General features: G+C 46.5%; 1 protein-coding gene across 1 annotated transcript in view; it reads right to left on the bottom strand.

Moving 5' to 3' along the window:
- LOC148218136 (class I histocompatibility antigen, F10 alpha chain-like) overlaps window positions 1–22,169 on the bottom strand; it is an 81,880-nt gene that overhangs the window by 48,289 nt on the left and 11,422 nt on the right. The gene's annotated exons all lie outside the window — the stretch shown is intronic.

The following is a 22,169-nucleotide window of genomic DNA, read 5'->3' as shown; positions in this document are numbered from 1 at the left end:
GTCTATCTGCTATCTGCGTCAATTGTGCTGCTTGGCCAAGCACTTCTGCATTCCTGTGGCTAGTAGAGCTCTTTTAGTTCTTCATCTGCGTCCTGTCTTTCTCAATTGTATGTGCCTTCCTCATCTCAAGGACACTGTGTCCTTGAAGCCGAGGCCTACTTTGCTAGCCTCACCAAGTTGATCTGACTATGGCCTTTCTCTTCCAGCCATTCCTGCACCAGGCTCTCTACACAGCCTGTCACAGAAAACCTTTTGCAACAAGAGATTTCAGAACCATGTATGTCCCCACATAATCCTCCTATTCTGCCTGTCAAAAAGACAGACGGGAATTACAGATGGGTACAGGATTTGAGGGCTATAAATCAGCGAACTGTCATCAAATTTCCTATAGGAGCAAACCCTTACACCCTCTTAAGCCAGCTGTCCCCTGGCTACACTTGGTATAGTGTAATAGATCTAAAAGATGCCTTCTGGGCATGCCCGTTAGAGGAAAGTAGCAGAGATTGCTTTGCCTTTGAATGGGAATATCCTGATAAAGGCAGGAAACGACAACTGCGTTGGACAGTATTGCCTCAGGGCTTTACAGACTCCCCCAATGCCTTTGGGCAGCCCTAGAAGAATTAATGCAGTCTTTTGAGCTACCAGAAGGGGTGAAATGCTTACAATATGTAGATGATCTATTAATAGCAGAAAAAAGACCAGAAATCTAGTAGAAATGGGACTATATGACTTTTAAACTTTTTGGCACAGCAGGGTTTGAAGGTATGCAAAGCTAAATTGCAATTCACAGAACCAGAAGTAGAATATTTAGGTCATTGGTTAAGTAAAGGGAAAAAGAAATTGGATCCTAACAGAGTGTCTGGAATACTAAGCCTGGGACTCCAAAGACTAAAAAAGAAGTGAGGAAAATGTTGGGACTGCTGGGATACTGTCATCAATGAATAGAGGGATTTAGTGAGAAAGTGAAATTTCTATATAAAAAACTTACCAGTAATCGCCTGAAATGGGCAGAGGAGGATGACAAAAGTTTTGAAAAGGTCAGACATGCTTGAATTCAAGCCCCTGTACTCACTCTCCCAGACTTGGAGAGACCATTTCAGTTATTTGTAAACACCTCTGATCAAACAGCACATGGGGTGCTCAGCCAGGAATGGGCAGGCAGTCGAAAGCCAGTGGGATTTTATTCTAAACTGCTCGACCCTGTCAGCCGGGGTTGGCCCACATGTCTGCAGGCCCCAGTGGCCACAGCACTTTTAATGGAAGAAGCCTGAAAAGTCACCTTTGGGGTGACCCTAGTGGTCCACACCCCCATAATGTGAGGGGAATTCTAAATCAAAAAGCCGAGAAATGGTTAACTGATGCCCGAATATTAAAATATGAAGCTATTCTAATCACTGCCCCAGACTTAGAGCTAAAAGCAGCAACTGCTGAAAGTCCTGGACAATTCCTATATGAGGAACCAGGATGAAAATTTAGAATGTGATTGTGTGGACAATTACTCTTCAGTAAAAATAAGCGATAAAGAAATTAAGGGCAGAACTGCATGAGAATTAATAGGTTTTAGCAGATGGCAGGGAAAGTTTACTCAAAACCCAGGCCAGACAAATAAATGAACAATTACATCAACGAACTCATTTTGGAACCAGAGTGCTAGAAGACCAATATTTAAATTTTTTTGGATGCATTGCCATTTTTGATATTGCAAAGCAGAGCATCCAGACTTGGTTAACTTGTTCAGAAAATTAATTAAAAAGATATGCTACAAGGTCCATCAGGAGAATGGAAATTTGCTTACAGACCCTTTGAAAGAATACAAATAGATTTTACAGAATTATGAAAAATAGGAAGATGGAAATATCCACTGGTGAAAATAGACAAATTAACCCACTGGGTCGAGGCATACCCTGCAGCTAGGGCCACATCACAAGTGGTAGCCAAAATATTGTTGGAACACATAATCCCAAGGTATGGCCTGGTTCGAGCCATAGACTCAGAGCAGGGGACGCACTTTACATCAAAGGTGCTGCAGTCACTGACCCCGGCCCTGGGCATCAGCTGGGAGTATCACACACCTTGGCACCCTCAGAGTTCTGGCAGGGTTGAAAGGATGAATCAAACATTAAAACAACAGCTGTAAAAAATTAATGATTGAGACTAAAATGCCATGGACAAAGTGCCTCCCACCAGCCCTGTCTAATATACGAACAATGCCAAATTCCAGAACAGGGATTTCACCATATGAAATGCTGTATGGTATGCCTGACCCTAAAGGAGAACAACTTGATCCAGCTTTATTTCAGGACCCTTCCCTCCAGAATTACATAATAATAATCAATAAAAATTTACAAGTATTAAAGGAGAGGGGAATTTTGGCTCCAACCATCCCTCTAAGATTTGCCATATATAAGATTAGGCCACGACAACCTGTGTTAATTAAAGAAGAAAATCTAGATCCAAAATGGGAAGGACTGTATTTGGTTCTGTTAACAACTGAAACAGCTGTGAGGACACCTGAAAAAGGATGGACACATGTGAGTAGAGTCAAGGGTCCTGTAACCCCTCCTACTGCAGGTTGGGCAGTGACATCCGAGCCTGGAGACCTCAAAGGGTGAATCCAGAGCTCTCGATGTTGGCACTGGATCAATTTGTCTCGAAGGTCTCCCAGTCAGGACTGAAAGTCACCTGTCCTGAAGCCAGGTGTGATTGTAACCCCTTCATCAAAAAGAGTTGTCCATATTGTCCTGAGCTGTGGTGGTCTCATCCCTATGGTGGGTATCTCCCATTCACATTATTTGTCCAATGTAGAAGAAAGGAACAGAAGGAAACTGTTAAGGTGCTAAATACCCTATCAGCACGAGGAAAAATCGAAATTGATGATCATAACTGGTGGGAGTTATTTGAGAATGGAACAAGAGGAGAAAAGAAAGCCAGAGCAGAGGTTTTGGCAATAGAGTGTCAGAAGGGTTGTGTATACCGAGCTGTTACTGCTGTACCTCGCACTGGAATGTTAAAGCTAAATTTGGGACAAAATTAAGAAACACTACCAAAAGAGAAAGACAAAGTGGGAGAGCCCAGGACATATTCCCTGCTGCCGAGAAGATGAAACAAACCTCGGCTACTGGCAGCAACCCCGTAGGCCTTGAGGGAGGCAGAGGGATGAAAATGGTCATGGGAGTCATCCCATTGCTAATGATGATAAAAGGAAATAATGCTGATGCTTGTTCCAAGTGTCACCAGACAATTGGGTACGGGGATGCACGGTATCCACCCTTGCCTTCCACACACACATCGATTCCTGCTAGAATGAGCACAAGCTGGAATCGTGTACTATTATGGAAAGAAGTTATTGGGTGGCCACCAATTTGGGAAAAGGAGGGTGGGCTCCATCAGCATACCAAAGTTGCCCAGTAGGAGAGACACAGCTCTGCTTCCCAAAAGAAGGTATGTGGGGATATTCAGATGAAGGAGGAGTGCGAGATCACTACAAGGAGGAATTGATAAAACATACAATTAAATTGTTGAAAGGAACAAGGACAAATGTTGTGTTGTTTAATGTTAATTTTCCTTCTGTGTTGATGGTTCGTCCCAGTTTCTTTCCCTTAAGTTAAGTACATAATGGTTTTTCCTTTTCATGCCTTGGGCCTACCCCTCCTCTTTATCTGGAACCTTCCCTGTCCCTCACCCTAAACCCTGCCCCACGGGATGTCAATCCTTTGTAGCCCCTTCCTTTGTTCTAGAAGTTTCTGTGTCAAGCATTCCCTCTTGTATCCATGATTGGTTATCTTGTATGTATCCCCACCCTCGGTTTGCCTTATTGGCTCAATGTACCCCTTTCCCCACCTTCTGTACCTCCCCCCGTTACCCGTTATTGGCCAGAGTTTTGTGCCTTCCCCTTGCTCCTCCCCCGTACTTAAGCCTGTGTAGAACCCCCTCAAACTGCCTTTTGTGGTTCTCTCCCCATCCTCCGGGCCTGTTACCTTTTCCTTCAATAAATCCCTTCCCCCAGAACCGTAAAAGGTCTCTCCTGCACCTCTTTATCCCTCCCTGACGACTCGCCCAGGCGTAGCTGTTGCTACGCCCCTTCTGCGGCTCCCAGAGTGGTGCCGGGGAGGGGCCACTCACCGACGCAGGCTTCCAGGAGCTGTTAGCCCAGGTGAGGGGGGAAGTGGGTGGAAGAAACGTCAGACAAACCGTGGGGTAGCTTTAATTTGTATGAGAAAATAAAACAACAACTCAGTGAACGGAACTTACCCCCCTTGGGAAAGAATTTATTTGTGGAATTAATGTGAGAAATTACTACTGAACTGAAGTCACTGTTGGATCACTGTGGAGGAATGCAGATGACTGAGCAATGGCCATGGAGGGGGGAGGGATTAGGCCCAGATCAGTTATTATAGTGGAATCAAACAGAAATATTGAGGGGAATCAATAGACCTGAAGGGTGGGTTCTGAGTCATGAGGTAACAGGAGAAGCATCTATAACACGTCAGGGAAGTAAATTTTACCAAGAGGTGGGGCGCACCCCCTGTAAGACTCTCCTGACTACAAATGCAAGCAATCAGTCTTGGTGGCCCAAAACTCTAAAAAAATATCGAGGAAAGCTAAGTAAGGGTAATTGTATAAAGAACAATTTTACAGGACTCTGCTGGTATAATAAGAATAGTGTAAGAATCTATTGGCAACGACCTGAATCAGTTCAGCTAAGCTGGAAAGTCCCAGATGGAATATTTTGGATCTGCAGGAAAAGAGCTTCTAATACCCTACCAAACAGATGGAGAGGGACATGTACCTGAGGGATTATCCAGCCTGCCTTTTTTACATTACCAGAAGAGAAAGACAATCAAGTGTTAGGAGTTCCCTTGTATGAAACTTTGCCTGCAAACAAAAAGAGCCCATCCATAGGGGGAACACAAATCTGGAAGGATGATGAATGGCCCCCAGAACAAATTACTGAGTACTATGGGGCTCAAGATGGAAGCTGGGGCTATCTCACTCCAATTTATATGATAAATAGAATTATCAGGCTACAAGCCCTGGTAGAAATTACTTCCAAGCAAACAGCCCGAGCAATGGAATTGATGGCTAAACAACTTACCCAAACTAGAGCAGCAGTATATCAAAATCGACGAGCCCTGGACTATCTGTTAGCTGAAGAAGGGGGAGTGTGTGGGAAGTTCAATAATTCTGAATGCTGCATAGAAATTGATGATAATGGAGAAGTAATTACTAAAATTGCCGAAGAAATAAAACGAATAGCCCATGTACCTGTACAAACCTGGAACTCTGTGTTTAATGATAATTGGTGGAATAACCTGTTGGGGGGAGATTGGTGGAAGGAATTAGGTTTTATGTTAACATGTGCATTATTAGGAGAACTGTTCATCCCTTGTCTTGTTCCATGCTTCATTCGACTAATCCAGTCGGTGGTTCAAGGAATGCAAGTTGCTACAATACCAATAGACCCTGAGAAGGCAACAAAACTAATGGCAGTGAATCAATTAAATCTAGTACAAGAAGTCCTGTCAAAATTTGTAGCCAAAACATGAATCAATGGGATAAAAGAAAAGAAGTGGGGAAATTGTGATAATTAATAAAAGATTTGTGTTACTCACGAAAGAATTGGGATTTGAATGAGACAGAATACTAAGGTCTGAAGTGAAGCATGGACACTAGATAACAAAAAATATATGATTAAATCATTCTGTTTTAAATCACCATGTTTGTTATGTTATGTTATGTTATGTTATGTTATGTTATGTTATGTTATGTTATGTTTCTTATGTTATGTTATGTTATGTTTTCCAAATAAGTTACATCAACTGCCAGCTTGCAAAATCACACTTTTGGATAGTCCTTCCTGCCTTTGTTTGATCACTGCTGCCTCTCTCAAGGACCAGACTTGCAGATTTCCCTGGTGGTTGTCTACAAAGACCAGATGGTTATCTGTGAGACTGACTATCGCCCGGAGGCTTTGTGAGTTTGGATGCAGATGCTTCTTCGACCACCACTGCTTACCTGCCAAAATTATGACAGGAAAAAAACAAAAATTATTGATTACAACGAGAAAGCACAGTATAAGTAGAGGCTGCAAACCAAGGTTGGAGGGAGTGTGGAGTGGACGGTGACCTCTCAGGTTCCCAGCGCTGTTTGCTCTTTCTCTATCAAATAAAGCAATCTAAATTTTGCTGAATATCGAGACTGTTGTTTCTCATTCATAACAAGCAGGAGGTGAGGAGAGTGGCAGGATCTGAGGAGATCCAGACCACAGCCGGGTCGTGGTCATCTCATGGTCACTCATGGTCATCTTATGGTCATCTCCCAATCACCATCATCTCATGCTCATGGTCACCTCATGGCCAGGATCATGTTATGGTCATGGGCATGCCGTGGTCATCTCTTGGTCACAATACCTCATGCCCATTTTCATCTCACAGTTGTCATCATGTCATGGTCACAGTCATGGACATTTCTTGATCACCTCATGGCCATGGTTGTCTCATGGTCATGGTAGGGATGCATCATGATCCTGGGCACCACATGGCTGTGTGTTGGCTATCTCATGGTCACAGCCCTGTCATGGTCCTCTCTTGGTTTCAATATCTCATGCCCATGGTTATCTCACCATCAAAGTTGTGTCATCATCACAGCCATGGTCATTTCCTGACCTTCATCATCTTATGCTCATGGTCAACTCAGCCTAATGGTCATCTCATGGTCACCTCATGGTCACCTCATGGTCATAATCATCTTATCACCATCATCTCATTATCATGGTCATCTCCTTATCACCATCATCTCATGGTTGTAGTCTTCCTGTGGCCACAATTATTTCACAGCCATGGTCATATTGTTGTCACCTCATGGTCATCTCCTGATCTCCAACATCTCATGCTAACGGTCATGGTTTTGTCACGGTCATGGTCATCTCATGGTCTTGGTCATCTCCTGATTCCCATCATCTCATGCCCATTGTCATCTCCATGTCGTGGTCATCTCATGGTCACCTCATGGTCATTTCAAGGTCGTGACTGTGTCATGGTCATTGCATGGTGTTGGGGGTTGAATTGTTCCCTTTTCTTTCTGTGGAATTTTTCCCATTGTTATGCTGAGTATTTGTGGCTACACCTTAGTAGCAGTAGTTTTCTCTCACGGGGGCGTGGGAGATAGCGGGAGACTGGAAAAGGAAAGGTGGGACAGGGGCCTGGGCTCGCTCTCATTCTCTCCTTCTCTTGCTCGCTCATGGAAAGAAGACGGCTGGGTCTCCTACCAAGCATCCTCCCCGCCATCCCAGCCCCGGGAGCCACGTTCCCTGCTGTCGGACATTGCTCTGCTGCTTTCCCACTTCATCCTACTAACTCTGGGCACTCTGCTGAGCACCACCACCAACACCGTGAGGGGGGAGTCGCTCCTCCATCCCTCTCACCCCGGGCCGCTGCCACCGTCACTCCAGCCCTCCTCAACTGCGCGGGACCTGCCCTGCCCTCAGCACCGGTAACTGAGCGCAGGGAGAGGGAGCCTGTGGCCATAAAGGGATTGGAACTGAGCTATACTGCTCTGTTTTGTTGTCAGTTTTTATAGCTGTTGTTGTTTTTGCTGTTTGCCTTGTTAGATATATCAGTAAAGAACTGTTTTTCCTATCCCCATATCTTCTGCCTGAAAGCCTCTGATTTGAAACTATAATTAGAAGGGAGGGGGTTGAACTCTACATCTCAGAAAAAGGGGTTCTCGTCTTCCCTTAGCAAATACCTGTCTTTGAAACCAAGACACATGGTCATGGTCATCTCATGGTCATTTCATGGTCATGCTGTGGTCATCTCATCGCCACAATCACATCATGGTCATCTTACAGTTGTGGTTGTGTCACAGTCATGGTTCTTCAGTGGTTGTGGTCATCTCATCATAATGATCATCTCATGGTCTTGATCACCACATGGCCATGGTGTGTTGTGGTCATCTCATGGACACCTCTTGGTCACAATCATCTCATGCTCATGGTCATCTCATTGTTACCTCATGGTCATCTCATGGACACAATCACATCATGGTCATCTCACAGCTGTGGCCGTGTCATGGTCATGGTTGTCCCTTGATCAACTCATGGTCAGAATCATATCTTGACCTTGATCATTCCATGGCTGTGGTGGTATTATGGTCACAATCATGGTCATCTCATGGCCCTGATCACCACATGGCCATGGTTGCATTGTGGTCATGTCTTGGTCAAAATCAGCTCGTGCTCATGGTCACCTCATGGTCAGCATCATGTTATGGTCATGGGCATGCCGTGGCCATTTCTTGCTCACCATACTTTATGCCCATGTTCATCTCAAAGTCATCGTCATGTCATGGTCACAGTCACGGACATTTCTTGATCACCTCATGGCCACGGTTCGTAAATCTTTGACTCCCATCTTTGAGGACTTGAATACTTTTGTGTATAGACTCACTATGGTCTGAAAGGTTCATGCAGCACATGCCTTGGAGGTCTTGGCATCCGTGTGCCAACAGCAAGAAATCTATGGCAGCTCTGTTTTGTAATGTTGTGTGTCTTAGGCTGTCAACATCTGTTAAAAGATCATTTAGAGATAGAAGTAGCGTTCGTTTGTTTACATAACCAACATCCAAATTTTCCTAATTGTGTTACTGCTTGTGCAGCACCTACCCACAGTACAAGAGCAGAGGCAACAATCCTCTGTCCTCTACTCCAAAAATCTAATTTACTGTTACAGTCGGATTGGAAGAGATGTGCAAACACTTTTTTTTCCTATTTTTGTCATTGCCAATTAGCATTGTGACATTGGGAGTTAGTAAAGCAAGCCTACCAAAGCTACATGGGCTGCCTTTAATACGAGATGGAATGGCAGGCCTGTTATGGCTTTTTCCCGGCCGATACAGAGTCTCTCACCTTCCACCGGTCTAGCTCAGGTGTTGGGGTGATATTCCTCTGGGCCTTAGCCACAAAGACGTAGATAAGATATCAAAAGAGGCTCTTTCCCCTGATAAAGTTACAGGTTTATTTCTCGTGGGTAGTGAGTGAAAAGGGAAAGGAAAAGAGAACGGGGGAAGAGAAAAAAAGGGGGGAAAAAGAAAGAGCGGGATAAGAGATCTGGGGAAAAAAGAGATGCGGGAAAAGAGTGGGGGAAAAAAGAGAGAACGGGATAAGAGAGAGTGGGAAAAAAGAGAACGGGGCAAGAGAGGGGAAAAATGCGGGAAAGAGTGCGGGAAAGAGAGCGAGGTCAGCGGGTCCTGACCTTTTCTAGGGTCTGGAAAGGGGGGGCGGGGAGAAATTGGATCCCAGCCAGCTCTGTGTGGCCAGGAGGGGAGAGGGACCAAGATACAGGGCACAGTAGGGGTCACGGGATGTACCATTTACAATGTATCTAGGGAACGCAACATCTCCCCGTTTTTTGTTTAACAAAGTTGAAAGAAGGATATTGGTATCATTCAAATTACGATTTTGCCCACCACTTGTAGCTGGCGGGAGGGTTAGATTGTTTCAAGTCTTTCATTTCTATGTGATTGACTACTGAGGTAGAGGGAATGAGGCTATGAATAGCCTTGAAAACCAAGTGACGTAGGATCCCGAATGCCATTATTACAAGGAAAAGAATAACAAAAATTAACACAATTGTTTTGACTATAGATGTCCACCACCCTGTGAGTCCCCAGCCTTTGAACAGTCCATTGAACCAATCTTCAGATTCTTGCTTTACTTGTCCGATTAAGTTGTTCATGTTTCGGAGGGCAGCATGGATGTTAGGAGCTCTCGATGTCAGGTCCATACAGCAAAGTCCTTCAAATTCCTGGCACTCATGTCCGTGTAGTAGCAAGAGAAAATCTATTTTCTTCTTGGAGCGTCTGTGCCAGGGTCAGCCAGATGTTCTGACGTGGCTGAGGGACGATCCATGCAGCTGCTAGACTGTTCAGTGTTAGCAGGAAGACAGTTTGGATGGGGTTCATCACGGGACTGAGAGAAGAGAAGGTTTTCTCTAGAAGGAAAAACAAACATTATAAAACCTATTAAAAGTCTCTATTTGCCGGAATGCCACCTTCTATGAGGATTTCTTTTCCCTTTTTTCTGCGGCGTCTTCTTTTTGAAGCCACTGCTACTTGCTCCTCGTTCTCCTCAGTTGGAGCAGGATGTTTGGGAACGAACGGTTTCACCCACTTTTGGGGAATCCACCGAGGGCCTGAGGGAGTGGATACACACGCATAGCCACGCCCCCAGGTAACAAGCTCATAGGGACCTTTGATTTCCCAGGTTTCTGGGTCCCTAATCAAAACTGGAGGATGTTGGGATAACTTGAATTGTTTACTACTGTTAAAGTGACGTACCACAGGTGGACTCATGTTTTCAAATGAACAATTTAGGAAATTGATAGTAAACATGGCTTTGCAGAGCTTCTGCTGTGGAGACATCCACACAGTTGAACTGCTCTGTTTAGCCAAAACCTGTTTGAGTGTCTGATTGGTTCTCTCCACTATACCTTGGCCTGTGGGGGAGTGGGAGGTGCCAGTTTTATGTTCCACTCCCCACTGCTGGACGAATTCCAGGAACTCCTTGGACTTATACGCTGTGCCCTGATCAGTTTTGATTTCCTTAGGGATCCCCAACACTGAAAAGGCTTGCACTAGGTGTTGTTTGGCATGCATAGCCCTTTCTCCTGCATGGGCAGAGGCATAGACTGCACCTGAATATGTGTCAATGCTAACATGCACATATTTGAGGCGACCAAAACTAGGAATGTGTGTGATGTCTGTCTGCCATACCTCACAACTGCCAAGACCTCGGGGGTTTACCCCCATGCCTATTGAGGGCATGGTGTACAGCTGACAGTTGGGACAGGTGGCCACAATGGCTCGAGCCTGACTCCGTGTTAGCTGGAACTGACGCATTAGACCTGGTGTATTCTGGTGATACTGCTGGTGGCTCAGCTTTGCCTGTTGGAAGATGTCAGGAAGGCGTGCTGGTTCTGCTGGGGTTGCTTGTTCTGCTGGGGTTGCAAGAGAGTCTGCCTGACGGTTCCCTTCTGCAATTTCGCCTGGCAAATCTGTGTGTGATCTCACATGCATCACATAGAACGGATGTTCTCTATGAGAAATCAAATAAATTAGTTTGGAAAGCAACCTGAAAAGCTGCTCATTTTCGATGTTTCTGAGCACTGCCTGCTCTGCCCTGGACACTATCCCCGCTACATAGGCTGAGTCTGTCACCAAGTTTATTGGCTCTGAGAACTTTTCAAAGGCTCTCACGACTGCTGCCAGTTCAGCTACCTGGGGTGACCCTTCCACAAACTCAACATCAGCTTCCCAATGCTGAGTCTGAGGATCTCTCCAAGTCATCACCGACTTGTGGGATGCCCCAGATGCATCTGTGAACACTGTGAGAGCTTTGAGTGGTCTCCGACTCCTCTTCTCACGAGGAATGAGGTGGAATTCCTCATTAAACAGCTTGTGAGACGGGGCATGGACTGATATTTGTCCTCTGTAGCTGTCCAGGGCTAATTGGAGACTGGCATTGCTCTGGAGCAAATGCTGAAACATCTCTTTAGTCAATTTGTCAGGAGAGTTCTTTCCCTCCTCAGACAATTTAACAGGGAGGTGAATACATGTGAAGTCACAGCCAGCTAATTCATGCAGTCTGATCCTTGCTTTTCGAATCAGTTGTGCTATTAACTCTTGTGGCTTAGTGATAGTTTTGGATCTCTGGTGGGAGAGGAAGACCCACTCTATGATTAAGAGTGTCTCTCTCTGCTCCTTGATCCATTGGAATATTAACCCGTGTAAGTGTGGCAGTTTTCCTAGGATAATGAATTTGAAGGGCAGCTCGGGCTGGTAACGGTGAGCTTGCCTCTCTCCTAAGGTCTTTTGTACCTTTTCGATTGCAGTCTTTGCCTCTGGGGTCAGTTCCCTGGGAGAAAGCAGCTCTCTCTCCCCCTTCAATAAATTGAAAAGAGGTTCTAGGTCCTCATTAGTGAGGCCTAGCCAGGGCCTAACCCAATTCAATGACCCACACAGGGAATGGAGATCTGCTAAGGTTTTTGGATTACAATTAATTTCCAATTTCTGCGGAACAATGGTCCTTGCAGTGATTTCCAGGCCCAGGTACTTCCAAGGTGGCATCCTTTGGACTTTGTCCTCCTGCAATTCAAATCCAGCAGAGGTTAAAACTTTAACCACTAGGTCAAGTGTGTCCTGGAGTAGAGAGTTATCGGGTGCACACACTAGCACATCATCCATGTAATGAAGGATGATGGCCTCCCCTCTCTGGGCACGCACCTGGGACAGCAATGAAGCCACATGCCACTGGCAGATGGAGGGACTACATTTCATTCCCTGTGGCAGAACTTTCCAGTGGTAACGCTTCATTGGGGCCTCTCGATTGATGGTAGGAACCGAGAAGGCAAACCGTGGGGCATCCTCCGGGTGTAGGGGGATATGAAAGAAACAATCCTTGATGTCTAGAACAGCCAATTGCCAGTCTCTGGGAAGCATTGTTGGAGAAGGCATTCCAGGTTGGAGAGACCCCATGTCTTCAATTACTTTGTTTATTTCCCGGAGGTCGTGGAGCAGCCTCCACTTGTCTTTCCCTGGTTTCTTTACCACAAAAATCGGGAAATTCCATGCACTTGTGGTCTCTTCTATGTGGCCTTTAGCCAATTGTTCCTCCACAAGCTCCTCAAGCGCCCTGAGCTTTTCCTTACTCATGGGCCACTGTGCTACCCACTTTGGGGTATCATCTAGCCATTTTAACTTTTGGGTAGGGCGCCCCACAGTGGCCGCTTCTAAAAATCCCGAGGAGTTTTAGGGATAATTAATTTTACCCCCCACTGCGACATGGTGTCTCTCCCCCATAGAGGGCATTTATAATCTGTAACAAATGGACGGATGCTAGCCAATTTTCCATCCGGCCCCTCAATTTGTACGATGCTTTTTGATATTTTTGCCAATTTTACTCCTCCTACACCCTGGATTCTGCCTGCCACAGGCTGAAGTTCCCAATGTGACGGCCACATCCTTTCAGGTATGATAGTCACATCAGCACCCGTGTCCAGTACCCCCTCCACATGGAGGTGATCTGATCCACGGGTTAGGTTACATGCCAGAGAGGGCTTGTCCTCACCCACCACTTCTGCCCAGTAGACTTCAGGTGATTTTCCATCTACTGGGACCTCCTGTGGAACAGGAATGGCCTGGGCAAGGATTTGTCCCTCAGCCAGGTAATATGGTGGTAGAGGACATCGTGCCAAGAGAATGAGGCTAGTTATGCTTCCCTTGATGGTCATGGGAACCACCTCAATCTCTAGGGGTGTGTGTGCTGTGTCACCGACAACAAAGTACTCACTGTCCAGTTTCATGTGGTTTAACGTCACGTCCTGTGTACTGTTAGGTAAGTCCACTGTTATGACTGTCCAATCAGGTGACCTGAAATGAAAACCTCTGGTAGTCACAAGCCTAAAACGGCCTAGTGGCTTCCAAACCTTGTTAACTGAACCTTTGATATTTTCATTGACAGACATCCCCACACCCTCTATCCCATCCTCCCCCTTTTTGTTTATTAAGAGAGAGTCTTTTGCCAGTGTGGAGCCCGCAGTATTTCTAGCCGAGCGCGCTATGGTGTTAATGGCGGGTACGCGCTGTACAATTAGTTTTTTTGTTTGTTGGTTTTCTTCTGTTTCTGGTTGTGTGGACAGTCCCTGGCGAAGTGTCCTGGCTGCTTGCACTGGAAGCAGATGATGTGCTGCAGTTGCTCTGGTGTCACTGGTTGCTTCTTGGCTTCCGGTGTTACAGCTGCCATGGTTCTTGGGTGTGCCAGTCCTGGATTTCTTTCATGTCCACTGAACAGTTCTGCTTTTCTGGCGCAGGCTTCAATCATCTGTGCTAAGCTAGGTGCTGGCTCCAGGGGAAGGCCAAGGATAACCCTACGGCAGGTTTCATTAGCATTCCTCTGAGCCATTTCTTTAATTAATTCAGCTTGTAATACTGGATCAGACACTTGTCTTTCTACTTGCATACGAAGGCGGTCCACAAACTGTAGGAAACTCTCAGAGGTAAACTGTTTAATGTTAATATAACTGCCTTTAGTATCTACTGTTGGTAATTGATTAAAGGCTTTTTCTGCAGCATTGCATATCTTATCTAAGACAGACTTAGATAGTACTCTAGTTTGGTTTTCAGGGCAATGCCAATCTTTTTCCCCACATAGGTGTTCATATGTGATATCATTATTATCAGCATCCTTTGCATTATCTGAGCTTTTTAAAAGCTCTTGTAAAAGCACTTTTAAAGATCTTTTCCATAGGCTTTCCCATAGATCATATTCGGAAGGGGTTAACAGACACCGGAAAAGCTCTTTGATATCATGTGGAACCAATTCGTTTGAATTAAAAGTGGCTCTCATTATGCCTTTAAAGATTTCACTATTCCTACCAAATTCTCTTTGCACTTTACAAATTTCTTTTTTATCTTGGTAGGACAAAGGCTGATAACTTCTTTTTCCGTTTCTCTTACCAAGATAAACTACAGGAGCAACTGATGGTACATACTCTTTCTCCTGGTGCTGACTTTCAGGTTTGGGCATCCCCCCCCCACCGGGCCCAGGAGGCTCCCTACCCCCCCCCACCACGGGAGCACCATCCATCCCCCAGGGGCTGTGGGCTGATCCCTCCCCACCCCCACCCCCTCCGGCACTGAACCCAGCAGGGGCTACATTGACCTCCCCCACCCTGCAGCAGCTTGGAGGGAAGGAATGTGAAACCGGAGAGGGGGAGGGGTGGTGGAATTCAGGATTGCAACACCTGTGGGCGGGGTCACCAGGTACCAGGCAGGACAGGGTCTTGGAGGGGGGAGGGGGCGGTGGAGCCGAGGGCAGGGAGGAGTTATGGGAGGGGACAGGCTTAGGGGCTGGGACCAGAGGGTAAAGGGGGTTGGGGAATGAAGGAGGAGACACGTGGCTGTCACCATATCGGCCCTCCCCCACTCCCTGAACCGCATGTCCAGTGCTATCTGGGACCCCAATCCTGACCTGTCCAGATACGGCCATGTGTTCGTGGCCAGCGGGGGAAGGGAACAAGGAAGGAGAGCTGATAATTTTAGAAAAATCGTCAGAACCGGGATACTGGGGAGGATTTGGGGTTTCAGCACAGTTACAGCCGTGCTGAGCATGCTGTATTTCCAAGGGAGACCCTAGGGTGCTTTCCAGGTTATGGTTATAGGGATTTTTGGAGAGGGAAGGTGAGCTTGAATCATTTTGCTGCTGCTGTCTGCTGTTTTCTGTCTGAATTAAAACTTTCCGAATTTGTAAGAATATCGGAAGGAATACAGAGGCAGTTTTATCTCCATTTTCTACTTTTAAAGTCAATAAATTCCCTATTTCATCCCAAAATGAAATCGAATTTACATTTTGCAATTCAAGGTCCGATATTTCAACAGACAGCCAGCTGGCAAAACGGGCTAGTTTTTTATTAGATATTGAAACATTTCCTGAACTTAGTATTTCTTTGAGTTGTTTTGTTATACTCTTTTGTAAAGCAGATTGCTGTATCCCCATAGTGTTAGCAATTTGCACTATATCTAGCCCACTACTGTTAAAACACAGGAAAGGAGTTAGTTGTTAAGACGTACACCACGGTTTTCAGGCTTTACTAGATGCGGAACCGATGTTAATTTCGCCGTTTTTTGTCAGCAAAACCTACGTGTGGCGCCCGCGCCGCTGTAGGGACCGCCCCCGCGCCGCAACAACCCGTAAAAACCGCAAAAACGGAAAAAAAACTCCCCTGTGCCGCAGCTTTGAAACCGATCAAAGCTGCCTGCCTGCTGCGCCGCGCCTGGGGTGGCCGCGTCCAGCCCCCCCCAGCCCCCGTGCCGCACCACGTGGCCGAGGGCTTCCAAGCCGCGCGCGCTGCAAACACACCCGTGCCGCCTGTCCTTCCGAGGACGGCTCCGGGCCGGCAAAATGCCACCGGTGAGACCCCCCCGCGGAGGTCCGGGAACTACCCGCCGGAAAGGGACGCTTAACTCACCTTTTTTCTTGCAGGCAGACACGTCTGTGTACACGGTAGTGGATCTACGTCCTGAACCGACCTGTCTGGGATTGACAGGCTGCCGGTTCGTGCTGAAAAGTCTTCGAACTGCAGAAAATGCAGCTTAAAGAAATTTTAGCTAGTTGATCAGCTCCTATGCTGGTCGAATCCCGAAATTAGGGATCACAGCGAAACGTGGGTGCTTTAAAGAAACCACGCACGTGGGGCGCCAACTGTTATGGCTTTTTCCCGGCCGATACAGAGTCTCTCACCTTCCACCGGTCTAGCTCAGGTGTTGGGATGATATTCCTCTGGGCCTTAGCCACAAAGACGTAGATAAGATATCAAAAGAGGCTCTTTCCCCTGATAAAGTTACAGGTTTATTTCTCGTGGGTAGTGAGTGAAAAGGGAAAGGAAAAGAGAACGGGGGAAGAGAAAAAAAGGGGGGAAAAAGAAAGAGCGGGATAAGAGATCTGGGGAAAAAAGAGATGCGGGAAAAGAGTGGGGGAAAAAAGAGAGAACGGGATAAGAGAGAGTGGGAAAAAAGAGAACGGGGCAAGAGAGGGGAAAAATGCGGGAAAGAGTGCGGGAAAGAGAGCGAGGTCAGCGGGTCCTGACCTTTTCTAGGGTCTGGAAAGGGGGGGCGGGGAGAAATTGGATCCCAGCCAGCTCTGTGTGGCCAGGAGGGGAGAGGGACCAAGATACAGGGCACAGTAGGGGTCACGGGATGTACCATTTACAATGTATCTAGGGAACGCAACACAGGCCATGCTCTGTCCCCACAAATAAGAAACGTGCCTGCTGGTAATTGCAAAGGGGCGTCGATTTAGATGGATGTCGTGAGGTATAATTGCACCATAGGCTCTCATTTTTATACCTTGGATGGTGGGGAGAAACATCCCACAGGGCTGGTTCATCTGGTTTTACAATTTGGGGCTTAGCACCATTACATGTTACCAATTGAATTCTTTTTCTATAACGAAAGCTATTGCAGTAATCCATTTGAACTGAGCCAAACAGTTCCAATTCTTGAGCCTCTAATGGTGCATGTGGAAGATTGAGAGGCCACGAATCCCAAAAATCTACAGGATTGTATTTCAGCTTACCAATGGGACTGTTCCTTTGTATATTATGAATGGCCTTTTTATTTACTGGCCACTCATCTATGGCCAGACCTACCAGCCATGTTGAAGAGGGGTGATTTGGGGTGGCAACAGATAAACATAAAGTCTCCTGGGGTGTTATGTTCGCTAAAGGCTCACTGTTAGGAGTTGGGAGTACTGGAACTTTCTGGTGGGCAGTCCTTTAATGGCTGTAGGTAAGGTTTGATGGTTTTGGCTGGTATCCACCGAGGTCCTCTATCTGTGGAGACACAACCGTATCCCTCCCCCAGTTATTAACTGAAATGGTCCTAACATTTGATTTGTTTCAGGCTCTTTTACTAACACTGATGGTCATCAGCATCATCAGCTTGTGGATTTCAGTCACAGCGCGAGGCCAGCTCACGCTCTGGTGCAAGATTTTTTGATGGGAGCCTGGGGAAATTGCCCTTAGAAGAAAACTGTTTAGCCTGGGGTTGGTTTTGACCAGGAACTGGGTGTCTCCCTTTTCTCTGTGGACAGTCTTTTCAGAAATGTCCCTGTGGAACACATCGAAAGCAAGTGGGTTGTTATTGTGATTGTGGTGTTTTAAAAGGAAACTGCACAGCCACCAGGGCTTTTGCAACTCCTTGCCCCATGGCCTGGGCCTGTCCTGCTGCCACATTCATCCCGAGACGATTGCACGCCTCGATCTTCTGGAGGATCATTGGTGGTGGTCCTCGTGGCAGGGCGTGCAACACCTTTGGACACTCAGAGTTACCATGAGCTACTGCCAATGTCTCTAACAGCTTGTTCCTGGTCCTAGCATCGGGAATTTGTTTCTCCAATGCTTGTGTGAACTGGTCTACAAATTCCAATAGGCTCTTGCCTAATATTAGTATACTCCGAGTTAAGATTGCTGCCATCTGGTACATGGACCAATGCTTTAAACAAAAAATTTTAACTTCACCGCATACTTGCCTGGGGACTGTTGCTGTTTGCTCCTCAGGTTGGCTAAATTGTCCTTTCCCAGTTAGGTGGTCCATCATTTATGTTGCTCTGGCTGTGTCATTCAAACTTAACTGAAACTTAACCCAAACTTGTCTGAAGCAAGCCCGCATTGGCTGCCTGTCACTGCGGTGTTGCTGTTGACGAGTCCCTTCACAGGATCAGCTCTCTGATCCTGTGGTGTCCACGCATCTTCCCAGCCAATCACTGCCTCACACACGAGATGACCACAAACCCACTCTCTGGCCATCTGACCCACAGCTGAGCCCTTCCCAGAGTGCCTTTTGGTGGATAAAATGAACGGAAGTGCACAGGATTTAACAAAGATAGAAAAGGTCCTTATTCTGTAAGGCGTTCCTTCTTTCCTACAGTTATGGTCATCACCATTATCTCATGCTCATGGTCACCTAATGGTCATCTCACAGTCACCTCATGTTCACAATCATCTCACAGCCATGGTTGTGTCATGATCATCTCATGGTCTTGATCAGCACACAGCCATGGTGTGTTGTGGTCATCTCATGGCCACCTCGAGGTCAAGATCGTGTCATGGTTGTCTCACAGCCTTCAGAATTTCATGGCCATGGTGGTGTCATGGTCATGTTGTGGTTATCTCATTGTCACCATCATCTTATGGTCATCTCATGGTCATCGCCATCTTATGGTCGCGGTCCTTATCACCATCATCTTATGCTTGTGGTCATCTCACTGTAATGGTGTGTTGGTTTGAAAGTAAAACCAGTGCGAGACTCCAAGTCAGTAATACAATTTAATAGGAGAAAAGAGAAAAAATAAAATACATGCAATAATATAAAAGAAACAACCACCAACACAGTCAGAAATACAACCTGACACCCTGTCAGTCAGGGTGTTGGTAGCAGTCCCTATAAATGGTGGCTGCAGTCCTCCTGGATGACAGATGTGGTTCTGTTGAAGCAGTGCTCCTGTAGAAGGTGCAGTTTTCCTCCGAAGATCCAGCGATGATGTGGAAAAAGGTCCGACTTTCCTCTGGGATCCAGTAGAAAGGTCTGCCCTCGGGTCCCAAACCCCAGTTTTTTATCTAGGTAGGAAAGGCTTGGCTCCTGCCCCTGGTTGGGGCATCTCCCAATGGGATGATGTAATCTTATCAGTCACACAATAGGACTTAATGGCCCATTAACGGAATATATCTTCTGGAGGAAGGATGGGTTGTGAATAGATAACGATGATCATCCCGAGATCTTATCAGATGGCACATCAGCAGAGGATATCTCCCACAGAGATAAGGATCACCACCCCTCCCACATTTTAACAGATGGTGATAGAATACACATTTTTGCATTGTACCCCAGGACATCATTGCATGGTGTTGGGGGTTGAATTGCTCCCTTTTCTTTCTGTGGAATTTTTCCCATTGTTATGCTGAGTATTCGTGGCTACACCTTAGTAGCAGTAGTTTTCTCTCACGGGGGCGTGGGAGATAGCGGGAGACTGGAAAAGGAAAGGTGGGACAGGGGCCTGGGCTCGCTCTCATTCTCTCCTTCTCTCGCTCGCTCATGGAAAGAAGACGGTTGGGTCTCCTACCAAGCATCCTCCCCGCCATCCCAGTGCCGGGAGCCACGTTCCCTGCTGTCGGACATCGCTCTGCTGCTTTCCCACTTCATCCTACTAACTCTGGGCACTCTGCTGAGCACCACCACCAACACCGTGAGGGGGGAGTCGCTCCTCCATCCCTCTCACCCCTGGGCCGCTGCCACCGTCACTCCAGCCCTCCTCAACTGCGCGGGACCTGCCCTGCCCTCAGCACCGGCAACTGAGCGCAGGGAGAGGGAGCCTGTGGCCATAAAGGGACTGGAACTGAGCTATACTGCTCTGTTTTGTTGTCAGTTTTTATAGCTGTTGTTGTTTCTGCTGTTTGCCTTGTTAGATATATCAGTAAAGAACTGTTATTCCTATCCCCGTATCTTCTGCCTGAAAGCCTCTGATTTGAAACTATAATAATTAGAAGGGAGGGGGTTGCACTCTACAGCTCAGAAAAAGGGGTTCTCGTCTTCCCTTAGCAAATACCTGTCTTTGAAACCAAGACACATGGTCATGGTCATCTCATGGTCATGCCATGGTCATCTCATCACCACAATCACATCATGGTCATCTTACAGTTGTGGTTGTGTCACAGTCATGGTTCTTCAGTGGTTGTGGTCATCTCATCATAATGATCATCTCATGGTCTTGATCACCACATGGCCATGGTGTCTTGTGGTCATCTCATGGACATCTCTTGGTCACAATCATCTCATGCTCATGGTCATCTCATTGTTACCTCATGGTCATCTCATGGACACAATCACATCATGGTCATCTCACAGCTGTGGCCGTGTCATGGTTGTCCCTTGATCAACTCATGGTCAGAATCATATCTTGACCTTGATCATTCCATGGCTGTGGTTGTATTATGGTCACAGTCATGCTCATCTCATGGTGCTGGTTCATCTGGTTTTACAATTTGGGGCTTAGCACCATTAGATGTTACCAATTGAACTCTTTTTCTATAACGAAAGCTATTGCAGTAATCCATTTGAACTGAGCCAAACAGTTCCAATTCTTGACCCTCTAATGGTGCATGTGGAAGATTGAGAGGCCACGAATCCCAAAAATCAACAGGATTGTATTTCAGCTTACCAATGGGACTGTTCCTTTGTATATTACGAATAGCCTTTTTATTTACTGGCCACTCATCTATGGCCAGACCTACCAGCCATGTTGAAAAGGGGTTATTTGGGGTGGCAAGAGATAAACATAAAGTCTCCTGGGGTGTTATGTTCGCTAAAGGCTCGCTGTTAGGAGTTGTGAGTACTGGAACTTTCTGGTGGGCAGTCCTTTAATGGCTGTAGGTAAGGTTTGATGGTTTTGGCTGGTATCCACTGAGGTCCTCTATCTGTGGAGACACAACCGTATCCCTCCCCCAGTTATTAATTGAAATGGTCCTAACATTTGATTTGTTTCAGGCTCTTTTACTAACACTGATGGTCATCAGCATCATCAGCTTGTGGATTTCTGTCACAGCATGAGGCCAGCTCACGCTCTGGTGCAAGATTTTTTGATGGCTGCCTGGGGAAATTGCCTTTAGAAGAAAACTGTTTAGCCTGGGGTTGGTTTTGACCAGGAACTGGGTGTCTCCCTTTTCTCTGTGGACAGTCTTTTCAGAAATGTCCCTGTGGAACACATCGAAAGCAAGTGGGTTGTTATTGTGATTGTGGTGTTTTAAAAGGAAACTGCACAGCCACCAGGGCTTTTGCAACTCCCTGCCCCATGGCCTGGGCCTGTCCTGCTGCCACATTCATCCCGAGACGATTGCACGCCTCGATCATCTGGAGGATCATTGGTGGTGGTTCTCGTGGCAGGGCGTGCAAGACCTTTGGACACTCGGAGTTACCATGAGCTACTGCCAATGTCTCTAACAGCTTGTTCCTGGTCCTAGCATCGGGAATTTGTTTTTCCAATGCTTGTTTTAACCGATCTATAAATTCCATGTATGTCTCTCCTGGCTCTTGCCTAATATTAGTATACTCCAAGTTAGGATTGCTGCCATCTGGTACATGGACCAATGCTTTAAACAAAAATCTTTAACTTCACCACGTACTTGCCTGGGGACTGCTGCTGCTTGCTCCTCAGGTTGGCTAAATTGTCCTTTCCCAGTTAGGTGGTCCATCATTAATGCTGCTCTGGCTGTGTCATTCAGACTTAACTTAACCCAAACTTGACTGAAGCAAGCCCGCATTGGCTGCCTGTCACTGCGGTGTCGCTGTTGACGAGTCCCTTCACAGAATCAGCTCTCTGATCCTGTGGTGTCCATGCATCTTCCCAGCCCATCACTGCCTCACACACGAGGTGACCACCACCCCACTCTCTGGCCATCTGACCCGCAGCTGAGCCCTTCCCAGAGTGCCTTTTGGTGGATAAAAGTGAACGGAAGTGCACAGGATTTAACAAAGATAGAAAAGGTCCTTATTCTGTGAGGCGTTCCTTCTTTCCTACAGTTATGGTCATCACCATTATCTCATGCTCATGGTCACCTAATGGT

The sequence above is a fragment of the Sturnus vulgaris genome, unplaced genomic scaffold, assembly GCF_052056855.1.
Source record: "Sturnus vulgaris isolate bStuVul1 unplaced genomic scaffold, bStuVul1.hap1 Scaffold_195, whole genome shotgun sequence".
NCBI classification, from domain to species: Eukaryota; Metazoa; Chordata; class Aves; order Passeriformes; family Sturnidae; genus Sturnus; species Sturnus vulgaris.
This window is presented reverse-complemented; position numbering and strand designations above follow the sequence as displayed.